This window comes from Balaenoptera ricei, chromosome 19, assembly GCF_028023285.1.
Source record: "Balaenoptera ricei isolate mBalRic1 chromosome 19, mBalRic1.hap2, whole genome shotgun sequence".
NCBI classification, from domain to species: domain Eukaryota; kingdom Metazoa; phylum Chordata; class Mammalia; order Artiodactyla; family Balaenopteridae; genus Balaenoptera; species Balaenoptera ricei.
The window spans coordinates 34,821,886-34,836,253 of NC_082657.1; the positions used below are offsets into that span (position 1 = coordinate 34,821,886).

The window sequence follows — 14,368 nt, forward strand, 5'->3', positions numbered from 1 at the left end:
TCAAATCTAGATTTTTATTAAAAAATCTTTTATCTTTAAAAATCATTGAGGGGACTTCCCTGGTGGTCCAGTGGTTAAGACTCTGCGCTCCCAATGCAGGGGGCTTGGGTTTGATCCCTGGTCAGGGAATTAGATCCTGCATGCATGCTGCAAGGAAGAGCCTGCATGCCGCAACTAAAGATCCCGCACGGGGGACTTCCCTGGTGGTCCAAGAATCCTCCTTGCAATGCAGGGGACGCGGGTTAGATTCCTGGTCAGGGAACTAAGAGCCCACATGCCGCGGGACAACTAAGCCCGTGCGCCACAACTACTGAGCTCACACACCTCAACTAGAGCCTGTGTGCTGCAAAACACAGAGCCCACGCACCCTGGAGCCTGCGCGCCACAACTAGAGAAGAGAAAACCCACACGCCACAACTAGAGAGAAGCCCGCGCGCCACAACGAAAGATCCCACATGCCTCAATGAAGATCCCGCATGCCGCAACTAAGACCCAACACAGCCAAAAATAAATAAAATAAATAAATCTTTAAAAAATAAATAAATAAAGATCCCACACGTGGCAATGAAGATCCCGTGTGCCGCAAAGACCCAACGCAGCCAAAAAAATAAATAAATAAATATGTTTTTAAAAATAAAAAAAAAAAATAAAAAACACTGAGATCTTCACAACACATGTTTGAGGGCCGGATGTGACCCACCTGGGTGCTGCCTCTCGGCGGCCCCTGAGCTAAGTAAATCCACAGTAGCGAATTAAGGAATTATAGAGTGCGGGGTGTCTCCTCACCCAGGGAAGTAAACTGAGGCCCCTAGTACTCTCTGCTTCCAGTTCTTGCTCCGCCAGGTGGTTTCCTGAGGAATGAGCCGCCTTTTAGGCTGATTTCCTTTTTGGCTCCAGGCAAGCTTTTAACTGTGAGGCTCAGTTTTTCTAATTTGCAAATGGGAAGATTGAGGCCAAGTTTGGTGACTCCCTGGGGCTCTAATGTGTGGGGTAATTAGGGTTTGAAAATGACTTTGAAGCTTCCAAGAGTGAAATACCCACCAAAGTTCAGAATGGGACTGTTCCTTCAAGTGCCACCAAGTTGTATATCCACCCCCCCCATCTCCAGGGGACCTTCCCCAGATAGCAGTGCTGTGGGATTCCAGGGAAGCAAGGAAAACGGAGAGTCAGAAATGACATATGCAGTGCACATACAAGACGGAAATTGCAGGGGGTCTAAGGAGCCAATAATCCACTCTGGGTTTCAGGAACCCCACCCCTGATCCCAAGTAAGTGATGCTTCAGTTGAAAGCTGAATGTTGAGCAAGGGTTAGCCAGAGTGGAGACAAGAGTGGGGCAATATTCCAGGTCGAGGGAGCTTCCAGGATCAGAGGCTGGAGGAGGGGTGAGGGCGCTCTAAATTTTCCTAGACCTGAATTGAGGCCCACGCTTCTGGCACCTCAAAGCCCAAGGCCAAGTGGTGGATTGCTGGTTAGGAGGGTACAGGGTCCAGCTTACATGGGTCTTAGGAGCCAGGGCAAGGATTTTTTTTTTTTTTTTTTTTACCTTGAGAATAATAGGGTTATAAGAAGTTGATGAGTTTCACCCCCCCAAAAATAGGATTTGATTGTATCATTCCAGAACTCAGTGGTTACTCCCTTGGTCTCATCTCCTTCGAGGAAAGCCTGGCCAATGAATACCTCTTCTGTGATCTCCAAACACCCTTTCTGCATCTTTTCTTCATCCCAAGACACCAGCATCTCACCTGCAAAGTAGGTACTATATTGTAGATCCATATTGGGATGAAAACACACTGGCTCAGAGAGGTCATCCGCCAAGGTCATCCAGCCGGGAAGGGGCAGAGCAAGGATTTGGACCCCGGTCTATCTGTTCCGAACCCCGGGCTTTGTCCACCATGTGTGCATGGTCAAGATAATGACTGACACCTGGAAATACCATCCTCAGCCACGTCCCCAGGTAGAAAAAGCCCTGGTCTGTGGAACTCTCCTTGCAAATGCTGGAGGGAAAAAAATCCCCCTCTAAAATCAACATCTACGCAGAGCTGGGTTGAGTGGGAGCTCGAAGAGCAGAAGCTCTGTTTGCATATTAAGGAGGCAAAGATGCCAGTGGCTAATTAATGAGGACCTGGCCTCCAGGGTTCTTAGGATGCCAGCTTTTGTCCAAGTCTTTTCTCTTTCAGAGAATACTGAGCTGGTTCCTGGAATTGATGCAGCACAAAGGGGCAATTCAGGGCCTCCTTTGAATGAAGTGTTCTGTTCCCACCACAGCGTTTTAAAGACGTGGGGAGAAAATAGAAACCCAGAAGGACTAAGAAGTTCTGTTTCTTGGGGTGAGCCGGCAGGAGTGCTGCAAAGTCTGAGGACAGGCCTGCCAGTGGGACAGGCACCTGCAGCCTGCTGGTTGGAGAGCTGGGGGCTGCCCTGGGCCTGGGCTGAGTCACCTTCCTGGTACCTGTGGTAAATTATCACCCTTGGTTTACAGCTAGAAAACCCAAAAGGAGACTTGAGTCACTGAGCATGATTGTGATCTGGACGTACCAGAAGATATGGATCCTCTTCTTTTCAGTCCTCTGAGGGGTCCAAAGAGGGCTCAGCCTGAGATCGATGCCATGGGTTTCCCTGTGGGAGGGCTGGATCTGTGTGAGAAAACTTAGACCATTCGTATAAGTGCAGGCAGAGATGATAGAAAAAATAATACAAATGGCTCTTAGAGCAAATGATAAGATACTCATCTACACTTATACTAATAGAAATGCAAATTCAAACTAGAACCAGATAACATTAAAAAAAAAAAAATCTATCTGATTGGCAGGGATCCCAAAATGTGAAGTATGTTGTGTGGGAGGACGGTGAGGAAACAGGTGTGCTCTGTCATGGATGGTGACATGCAAACTGCAATAGCTCCCCAAATTTAAAAAGCACATGTGTGTCTAGGTGCTTGGGATACATCAGTGAACAAAACTGATGAATATTCCAGCTCTCAGGGAATTTACATTCTCAGGGAAAAGCAGGAGGAAGATAAGAATAAACATGGGACTTCCCTGGCAGTCCAGTGGTTAAGACTCTGCCCTTCCACTGCAGGGGGCATGGGTTCGATTCCCGGTCGGGGAACTAAGATCCCACATGCTGTGTGGTGTGGCCAAAAAAAATAAAAAAGAATAAACATAATCAATCAATCGATCCTACAGTTTGTTAGGAGGTAATAACTGCTATGGAGAAAAGGACAAGTAGAGAAGTATAAGAGGGATCAGAATTTGCTGGGGGCAGGGGACACGTGGCATGTACAATAAGGTGGTCAGAGTAGGGTCCTTAGAGAAGGTCCCTCAACAGCCCTGTGCAGTAGTCCCCGTTTCACAGATGGTGCAACTGAGCCAGAGGTGAGTTTAGTGACCTCCTCACACTGCCAAGAAAGGGAAGGCAGGAATTCTAACCCAGGCTGAATGGCTTGAATCTGTGCATTTCACCACCTCATTATGTAAGAGCTATAAGGAACCTGGAGATGGGGAAACTGAGGCCCAGAGAAATCAAAGGGACTTGCTCAAGGTCATGGAGCAAGAGGAGGAGTGGGGTTAGTGAATCCTCTGCTCACCAGGGAGAGAGGTGCTCTAGCCTGGGGTTCCCAAAAGGGAGAGGCTTTAAGATGGTGTGCTGAAAAACGTTGTTGTTTTAGTAGTTTTAATTGACATTAATGCGTATTAGAAAGAAATGCAACTAACACATGGAATTTGTAATTGCACAAGGTTTGTGCTTAGGATGAATAATTAATTAATTAATTAATTAGGTTGCTCCAGGTCTTTCTTTTTCAAGATTAAATCAAAGCCTTTATTAAACATCTCTCCTTCAAACCACCTGCATTTAAACCTATACCCCTCTCCTGACTTGCAGACTGCTAGGGCTATGTGTGTGTCATTGTCACCTGGAGGGTCAGATCCAGTTGGGCTGCACAATGCTGAAAAGCCACACCAAGACACACCACACTGGGCAGACCGCCACGGTTCTGTGCCCCTCAGGATCTAGGCAAAGGTTGGCAGCACTGGCCCTGGAACCAGAGCTCAAGCACAGGAGACCAGGAAGCTGAAGTCTGAGCCTCCTTGTTCCAGACCTAGCCATGCAGAGCGGACAAGCAGCTCTTGGCTACCGCTGTGCACCGGGTCTTAGTTGTGGCAGGTGGGCTCCTTAGTTTCGGTTCACCAGCTCCTTAGTCGCGGCACGCAGGCTCCTTAGCTGTGACCTGTGAACTCTCAGTTGCAGCATGCATGTGGGATCTAGTACCCTGACCAGGGATCGAACCTGGGCCCCCTGCACTGGGGGCGCGGAGTCTGGATAAGACTTCCTGCGCCACCAAGGAAGTCCCAGGATGAATAATTTTTAACTGAATCAATGTAATGGAAAGACTAAGTAAATTATAGCACAGGCAGAATGCAGTTATGGCAAAATTTGGGGGGAGTATGCATGGAAGACTGAAGTTTGGGCAACTCTGCCCTAGATTGTAGCTACCTCTGGGGCCAGAGTAGAAAATTTTTGGAACAGCCTGGAAGCTGAGCCTCCTGGCTCAAGGCTGCTCTGCCTAGGAAACCCTACCCTGTTCCTGCATTGTCCTCACCGCAGCCAAACCGTCTCTGCACTGTGGGAACCAGCCCTTTTTATGGGCAATGTCATCTTCAAAGTGCTTTTGGCTTGTTAGTCGGCTGTGATTCACACCAAGCTGACTTAAGAGCCCACATAGCCCTACAGAGGAGGGCTGATGTCAGTGGCATCGGGAACACCCTGCCAGGCTGGTGGCCAGACCCCACCCTAGAGACCAGCCTGGGAGAATATCCTGGCTTCACCCCCACTGTTTTAAAAATAATATTTATCACCTTGGAAGAAAATCCCCAAACAGTCAACTCCTCTAAGTATTTATTTATTTATTTATTTATTTAAAGTTTTTGGCCGTGCTGCACAGCATGTGGGATGTTAGTTCCCCGACCAGGGATCGAACCTGTGCCCCCTGCATTGGAATCGCGGAGTCTTAACCACTGGACAGCCAGGGAAGTCCCTTCACCCCTTTAAAGCATCTCTGGGTGCCTCAGTTTTTTTCACCTATGAAATGCGGGTGATAGTAAGGTTGTTGGGAGCACTCAGCATATCAAGCGTCTGGTGTGGGACAGCTGCTCCATAAACATTGCCTCCTTTCATAGCCAGACGCCACTTCCTCCATGGGGCATTTCGGGGTTCCTCATCATCCCCCCTCTAACTTCCAGAACATTCCATATGTTCTTCTCTTTTAACACCGATCAGTTCTCTGTTTTGTTTTAATTGCATCCGTTCTCTGTTGCAATTAACTCCCTGAGCTTGGGGCTTTTGTCAAAGGTATCATTATATCTCTCTGGGGAGGAAGCCCAGGGCCTGGCGAGAAGTTCCATAAATGTTTGTGTGCCTGAGAGGCAGCAGGGCGGCGGGCGTAGTGAAAAAGAACAAGGGCCCTAGAGCCCGCTCTGTGGGTGCAGTCCCAGTTCTGTCATTCATTAGCTATGTGATCTTAGGCAAGTCACTTACCTCTTCATGCCTGGGAGTACTGACCTGTTAGATGGAAATCATTGATAATAGCACCTACATCATAAGGTTGAGGATTAGATAAGTTAATGTGCGTAGGACAGAAGCTGCCACATGTTAGGAGTTTTATGGCTGTTGGCTATTATTATACCAGCATCTCACAAAGGACGTTTTTCCTGGTGTGGCCTCCACAAATATTTGTGGGGTTTTTTGTTTGTTTTTTGCGGGGGGAAGGTTTTTTGGCTGCGCTGTATGGCATGCAGGACCTTAGTTCCCTGATCAGGGTTTGAACCCAGGCCCTTGGCAGTGAAAGCGTGGAGTCCTAACCACTGGACCATCAGGGAATTCCCCATAAATATTTGTTAAGCTGAACTGAAAAGACTGTATCCTCACCTCTCATTATATACTCGGCAGGTTTCTGAAATTCTCTCATTCCTAATTCATTCTCTGGAGTGAAGACATTGTGCCTTATTAAAATGCAAATGTTGTCCTCTTCAAATGTTATGTGAATACTTTCTGTGTAAAAGGCTTTGCGCAGGAATACCCTCTGTGGTCTTATAAGGAAAATGAGGATGCTCTCCAAAGCATATTGTTAAGTGCAAAAAGCAAAATATAAAACCCTGAGTGTAGTATGCTACCATTTATGGAGAAAACAAAAGCTAGGGAGAGGGGTATACGTAGGAAGAGACGACTTACCTATGCAGTCACAGACCATCTTCAGGAGACCCAGGAAATTGGTCTCAGGGAGGTCTCCAGGGAGGGGATTTTGGTGGCGAGGATGGGGGTGGGAGGGGGACTTCCTTTTTATTGTATGACACTTTTTCAAAATATATATATTTTTTATTATGGTAAAATATACATAACATAAATGTTATCATTTTTAGCATACAATTCAGTAGCATTAAGTACATTCATGGTGCTATGTAATTCTCACCACTATTTAAGAGCTTTTTCATCATTCCAAAGAGAAACTATACTCATTAAACTCTTAACTCCCTGGGACTTCCCTGGTGGTCCAGCAGTTAAGACTCCGCGCTCCCAATGCAGGGGGCCTGAGTTCGATCCCTGGTTGGGGAACTAGATCACACATGTATGCTGCAACTAAGAGTACGCATGTAGCAACTAAGAAGCCCACATGCTGCAACTAAAGATCCCACATGCCACAACTAAGACCTGGCGCAGCCAAAATAAATTAATAAATAAATATAAAAAAAAATAAAGAGCAAAAGTGTTAATTTAAAAAATAAATAAATAAACACGAACTCCTCATTCTTTCCTCCCCTCCAGCCCCTGGTAACCTTTATTCTATTATACTTTCTCTCTTTATGAATCTGTCTATTCTAGTACCTTATGTAAGTGGAATCATATAATATTTGTCTTTTTGGGTCTGGTTTATTTCACTTAGCATAATGTCTTCAAGATTCCTCCATGTTGTAGCATGTTTTGGTACTTCATTCTTTTTTACGGCTGAATAATGTTCAGTCATATATTATCACATATAGCCATATTTATCACATCTTAGTTATGCATTCATCTATTGGTAGACACTTGGGTTGTTGCCACTTTTGGCTATTGTGAATAATGCTGCTATGAACATTCATGTATAAGTATCTGTTTAAGTACCTGTTTTCAAACCTTTTGGATATATACCTAGGGGAGGAATTGCTGGATCATATGGTAATTCTATGATTAATTTTTTGAGGAATCATCATACTGTTTTCCATAGTGGCTACATCAGTTTACATTTCCATCAGCAGTGCACAAGGATTCCAATTTGTCCACATCTTTCTGCATATGCTTTGATAGATTTTAATTTGTTATGATATCAAAGTATTACCTATTCAAATCAGAAATAAACATTTTAAAAAAGACATTGTGCTTTTTTAAAAAGACAAAGGACAAGACAACAACAATAAAACCAAAAGCAGCCCTGATATTCAGAAGGACTGCATGACTCAGAATCCAGAGGGTTGAATTTTAGTCTCTGCATTTAATCGGCAGCATTGCTACACCCCTCTTTGGGACTTGGTTTCCTTGGGGGTCAAATAAAAGCGTTGGATTAGGTACCCCTGAGTTCCCTTCCTGCTCTATGAGCTGAGGATCCCACATAAATAGGTCCCAAGAGAAGTGTGGACAACGCCGCCCTGTAGGTAGATTCTCCATGTGTATCTCCCACCGCCCTTGCCCGATGGCTTCCACTGGCTTAGGCGCTGCAGGAGACTTGGTGGATGGGGTGAGAGCAGTGGGGGTCTTTATTGCTTGGCTCCCTCCTTGCATTGCCATCTCTGTGAATACAGCTCCTGCCAGGCGCACCCTCACTGGGCTCCTGAGACATAGTTTCCTTCCCTTGTGTCTTTAGGCCTAGAGGTGGTGTATTCATTTTCCAGGGCTGCCATAACAAAGTACCACAAACTGGGGGGCTTAAACAACTGAAACATATTGTCTCATAGCTCTGGAGGCTAGAAGTCTGGGATTGAGGTATCGGCAGGGTTGCTTCCTTCTGAGGTCTGAGAGTGGCATCTGTTCCATGCTTCTCTCCTAGTTTCTGGTGGTTTGCTGGCCATTTTTGGTGTCTCTTGGTTTGTAGAAGCATCACCCTGATCTCTGCCTTCATCTTCACATGGCGTTCTCTCTGGATGTGTCTGTGTCCAAATTTCCCCCTCTTTTAAGGACAGTAGTCATATTGGATTATGATGTCCTAATGACCTCTTTTAATTTGATTATCTATGCAAAGACCCCAACTCCAAATAAGGTCACATTCTGAGGCACTGGGGGTTAGAAATCCAACATACCTTTTTTTGGTGGGAGGGGGAGGATACAATTCAGCCCATAATAGGTGCCTCCTTTTCCCGTGTTGGTTTCCCAAGTCCTGTCCACACCGTCATTCAGTTTCTCGCCATTCCATTTGAGCACGTCTTCTGTGTCTTGCAGGGACCCATCAAGCCTTAGCACTCTGGTCATTTGCTTTTGTCTATTTTTCAAAAAAATAGCCCTGATCTTTGTTTCCTGGTGTCGCTGTTGGAGAATTTCACGGCTGCCTGACACCCCTGTTCTCTGTGTGGTACACCCCTGTTCTCTGTGTGGTACACCTTGGCCTTGTCCCTGGGAGCTTGAGGCAGGTGGAGGGAAAGGACGTCTGTGTGTGTAGGAGGAGAGGGTTCACAATATGTCACATCTGCTTTAAAGTTCCTCTCAAAGCAGGCTCCTTAAGAAAGAAGTAATGGTTAAGTGTGTCCAGGTAGGTAAAGGAACTAGGAATTTCATCCCCCCAAACTCCCAAACCCTTGAAGGATCCACCTGGGGGTGTTCAGCATAAAGAAGCCATGGAGGGAAGATGATAAATCTTCAAACACCTGAGGAGCCCACATGGGGATAGTGATGAAGTCAATCTGTCTATTTCTATAGAGAGACGGATACATGACCCAATATAAGTAAGAGATTTCTGAGAAACATGTTCAAATGTAATGGCTTCCATGTGAGTCATAAGCCCTTCAATCACGGGAAGTATTCAAATAGGGGCTGGATGGTGATTCTTGCCTTGGTTAGAAGCCCGGGCTGGCAATCTCTCTGGCCTCTTCCTACTGGGAAATGCCGTGATTGTAGAAATGGAACTTGGAGTTCCCTTCAGCTTGCTCTGCTCCCTGAAGATAGAATGCTCAGATATGGGGTCTTCCCTGGTGGTCCAGTGGTTAGGAATCCACCTGCCAACGCAGGGGACGCGGGTTTGATCCCTGGTTGGGGAACTAGGATCCCACATGCCACGGGGCAACTACCCGCGCGCACTCTGGAGCCCACGTGCGCCACAACTAGAGAGAAGGCTGCGCGCCACAATGAAAGATCCCACCTGCCGCAGCTAAGACCTGATGCAGCCAAATAAATAAATAAATATGAAAAAAGAATGCTCAGATCTGCAAAGCTGCACACTGCTTTCAGCTACAGGAGCTCCTAAGAAGGTAGAAAAACTCAAACTTTCCAGAGCAGGTGCCCCAGAGGTTGTCTTACTGCCCAAATAGGTGGTTACGAAAGCTGAGACAAGCCTTAGCCAGCGTCCAGTGCCCACACCCGCGTATGGCTCCAGGAGGCTATAAAAACCACACTCCTTGGAAACTGGGACAGACTCCAGCCATCAGCTTTGATCTGAACCCTGGGGGTGGCTGGGCCAGGAACCGGTTCCTCTGCTCCTTGGATGCTGGGCTTCCTGCATCCTGTGTGGCCTCCTCTAATTTCAAAGTAACTTGAAGACTCTTGGGTCTTCGTTGCTCTGGCAGAGCTGACTTGTCATTGTCAGCTCACCTCTAGTCACGCCTCCCCATCAATCAATACCATTTGCCACCGTGGGCTTGGCAGGTGGAGATGAAAGTGGGAGTAGTTTTTCATCAATTACAACAACAAAAAGATTAAGGAGAGTAGATTTGCAGATTAAAAACAAAAATCACAACTCATATAAGTTACATGAAGATTTCAAAATCAGAAGCTTATGCTTAAAGCCAGAGAGTATTAGAAAGAACATCAACAAAATTAATCAAAATCTGTTTCTTTGAGCGAATTGTTTGGCAAGGCTGTTATAATATTTGAATCCTGCTAGACAAAAATCTTTACTTTCTTAAAGGGTCTTTAAATGTAACTTACTAAGTCTTTGAATAACTGAGAATGTGATGCATTAAAGCATTGCTTTATTGTTGTTTCTATAAAAAAATAATAACTCTGGTCCTCATATGTGTGCAAATGATAATCATTCCCTCATGGCTTCCCTTCTTCGCTTCAGGAGACTCTAGCTCACCCAGAATCATGAATCGTGCTCAGATCACGCCGAGAATGTCAAGCGTGGTCTTGTGGGTGTCATGGTACAAAATAAGAAAAAGGAAGAGGCGTCACTTCTCAATGCCCAGTAATACAAAACCATACAATCTGTTTTGAATTTTTCAGTGGGGAGAAGCTATGTAGGCCGGTCCTACAGAGTGGACCAGGGTCATGAGAGAGAGAGATGGGGGCTCCGGGCCGGCCTCTGTGAGGAGGGAAGCGTTGAGCTGAGATCTGACTGACACATGGGAGTCAGGCTTGAAATGCTCTGGGGGCTGAGCATTCCGGGTGGAAGGAACTGTAAGGCGGTTTAGTAAGTCCTGCCAAGTGAGTTATTTAAGACGTGAATATTGACATACTTGAATAGACATCATTCATTCACCAAATATTTAGTATTATCCATTATGTACCAGGAACTGTTGAAGACACTTGGACGACGTTAGGCTGGAGCATCCTTTGCGGAGGCAGCAAGAACATTGCACAGCAGTCCTGGTGTCCTTTGCTCATGCTGCTCTGCCCTGTCTCCTGGGGTGTACAGCTCGGCCGCCTCCCGAGAGCTGGCCTGCTCTGCCCTGTCTCCTGGGGTGTACAGCTCGGCCGCCTCCCGAGAGCTGGCCTGCTCTGCCCTGTCTCCTGGGGGGTACAGCTCGGCCGCCTCCCGAGAGCTGGCCTGCTCTGCCCTGTCTCCTGGGGGGTACAGCTCGGCCGCCTCCCGAGAGCTGGCCTGCTCTGCCCTGTCTCCTGGGGGGTACAGCTCGGCCGCCTCCCGAGAGCTGGCCTGCTCTGCCCTGTCTCCTGGGGGGTACAGCTCGGCCGCCTCCCGAGAGCTGGCCTGCTCTGCCCTGTCTCCTGGGGTGTACAGCTCGGCCGCCTCCCGAGAGCTGGCCTGCCTACTCCCCCAAGGGTGGTGAAAGAGGCTTGCCCCAGGACTTGGCCTGTAGTTTTCCAGTGATGAACAAATCTCCTGATTCTGGCGTTCAGGATTAGGAAGCCCATTTTCTGGCAAATAGAAGTCACCTTCTCCATTATCATTTCTTTTTTTTTCTTAATAAATGTATTTATTTATTTTTGGCTGCGTTGGGTCTTCGTTGCTGTGCGTGGGCTTTCTCTAATTGCGGCGAGCGGGGGCTACTCTTTGTTGTGGAGCACGGGCTCTAGGCGCGCGGGCTTCAGTAGTTGTAGCACGTGGGCTCAGTAGTTGTGGCTCATGGGCTCTAGAGCGCAGACTCAGTAGTTGTGGCACTTGGGCTTAGTTGCTCCGCGGCCTGTGGGATCCTCCCGGACCAGGGATCAAACCTGTGTCCCCCGCATTGGCAGGCAGATTCTTAACCACTGTGCCACCAGGGAAGTCCCTCCATTATCACTTCTTACAAAGGAAAAAGTAATATACTGACCTCCATCTGCCTGATTTCTCTTTCTTTCTCTTAAGGTGGGGGTAGGGAGGTACTGGGATCCCCTACCAAAAGTGGGCAAGACACTTGAATTCTAGTGTGGAGAGACAAAAAAAACAAGTAAAGAAATAAATAAAGAAGATCATCTCAGAAAGAGAGAAACACTATGAAGAAAATAAAGCAGAATGATGTGAGAGTGAGAGAGATGGAGCAAGCGAGGGCTGGGGCACTGGGCAGGTCTCTCTGAAGAGGGGAGCTCTGAGCTGAGATCTGATTGACACATAGGAGCCAGGCTTGACAAGATCTGGGGGCTGAGCATTCCAGGCAGAGGGAACTGTAAGTGCAAAAGCCCTGAGGTGAGACCATGAGGTGTGTTGGGATGATTCACAGACACCAGAGTTCTGTAGGCCAAGTTAAAAGTTTGGATTTTGTTCAACTTGTAATGGGAAGCCATTGGAGGATTTTATGTAAGGGAGTGACATGAGCTTATATTTTGATTTCAAAATGTAAAAAAAAAAAAACTACTTCCTAGAGGCATAATTTACGTACCATAAAATTACTTAAGTGCACAGCGGATGAATTTTGATGAAAAAGTTCCATTTCAATATAAGTGTTTCTCACTTAGTCTGACTTTCAGCATCTCTTCCTGAGGTTATTCACAGACTTAAGCTACAAGCATCTGAGCACCACTGTGGACCCCAGCCTCACCTGGGGATGTGGCAAGAGCCCCAAGAAGAAGGCAATGATGCTTCGAGGGATATGGGACCCTGGGCGCTGGGATTTTTCGCCTCTCCAGGGCGTTTCAAGTCCTATGGAAGTATCAGAGAACCCCCCATAACAAGAAACCACTGAGACCTTGGACAAGGATATTGGCAGCAACCACAGGAAACTGGGGGTCAGAGACCCCTTCCCCCATTTTATGGCATCAGTAGGCCTCCCTGGTTCTGATGGGTCTCTCTGAGGTTGGGGTGTGGTAAAGTGGGTGATGGGGGGTACCTAACACTGATGGATGGCATTTCCTACCAGTTCAGTGAAATGTGCAGGTTGGGGTGGAATAAGGTGGGGAGTAGAGGAAAACTGGAGTTGAAATTAGTTTCTGCAAACTGTGAAATGGGGATAATAATATTACCTCTCTCATAGAGTTATTATGAGGATTAAGTGAGATAAAAATACAAGTAAATATTTTAGAGTCTGGCACATAGTAAGTGTTCAACAGATGTTAGCTCCTATTATTATTATTATTATTATTTAGCTTTTCCCTGTCTGCTGACCAAAGGTTAGCTGTTTCTGTTCTGTGTAAGTGACATGCTGTGAAGTGGCTTTGCACGTGAGTCTTCTACTCCTCATTTCACGTGTGAAATGGGCTGACAGAAGAGACCCACATGAACGGCCTCACCTTCACGGCCCCCAGCAGACGCATCCCAGAGTTACCAGGGAGTCATGTGATGAAAGACTGAAGGACGGAGCATCCGGGAGGGCTGCTTGTGAACCGTTCTCACAGAGCCAGGCTCTGTGCCGTCTGCTCTGCCCCAGTGGTCCCCGGCCCCTGCCCCTCCACGGCCTAATGGTCACTCCCTTTAAGTTTGGGGAAACTTAAACCTGGGGTCCTTTATCGGCAGGTTCTGGGGCAATGGGCGAGGGAGAGGCTGTGGATCTCTGAAGTTCACAGACAGTCCCCACCCTCACACTCCTTTATTTTCAAGTTGTGCATATGTGTTAATTACAAAAGTAAAGCAAACTCACTATGAAAACAGCCAACACTACAGTGCGTAAAGATGAAGGCAAATATCCTTCTCTAGCTGCTCCCCTGCCCCACTCCACTTCCCAGACGTCAATCCTGTGACTAGACTAGTGGAGGCCACAGGTCCTGGGGGCCCTCTCACCCCGCCTCTGTCTAGGCCTTTAATCCTGAGTCCTAATGTGTGAGAGCCTCCATTCTTTACACCTGCACACCCTCTAGTGTGGGTGCTTTGCATAGGCGAGGTGAGGACACAGAGGTAGAGGCAGGTGGCAGGCATGGCCCCTGTAAGTCAGGATCTAAATTCTTGGTCTCTCACCTAGCTCCACCAGACCTTGACTAGTGAGGTTGGTTTTTCTAACCCCAGTGCTGAGAGGATATTTGGAACAAAGCTACCTGCTAAAAAAAGAAAAAAGACACCAACTTTATTACAATAGCAACCCTAACAAGTCAAAAGCAGCCTTTTCAGCTATAGGTAATAATAATAACCTTATAATAACAATGATATTAACCATTAATGGGATCCCTTATTAAGTGCCAGGCATTGCTTCAAGTCCTTTATTTATATTCGTTGGTCTAATTCTCACAACAACATTCCCCAGAAGTAGTACTATTAATCTTAATAGTTAGTAGTACTATTAATCTTTTCGAACCTGTGTCCCCTGCATTGGCAGGCAGATTCTTAACCACTGTGCCACCAGGGAAGCCCAAATTTAGTCTTTTGACATTATCTCCAGAAGAGATTACAACTAGTCACAGACCCCCACCCCCCCAGTACGCTTGAAAAAAGATGCTCATTTGTACGGCTGTAATTACAAAATGCAAATATCAAGAATATTCTAGAACCCATCTTTCAAGACCCACCTACAGCATCTGACACGGTTATTTTTCTACTCCTGGCAACA

The 14,368-nt window shown here is 46.7% G+C and overlaps 1 long non-coding RNA gene across 7 annotated transcripts in view; it reads left to right on the top strand.

Annotated features, from left to right (window-relative positions):
* LOC132353060 (uncharacterized) overlaps nucleotides 1-11,399 on the top strand; it is a 73,292-nt gene extending 61,893 nt beyond the window's left edge. For 5 of the 7 annotated variants that reach the window (XR_009498944.1, XR_009498940.1, XR_009498945.1 and 2 more), the window contains 2 exons: nucleotides 1,621-1,751; nucleotides 2,482-6,285. This is a non-coding gene — a long non-coding RNA (uncharacterized LOC132353060). Of the gene's footprint in view, nucleotides 1-1,620; nucleotides 1,756-2,481; nucleotides 6,286-10,747 lie in introns of those variants that run through there. The other 2 variants (XR_009498943.1, XR_009498942.1) reach the window with 2 other exon arrangements.
* Nucleotides 11,400-14,368: the final 2,969 nt, after the last annotated feature.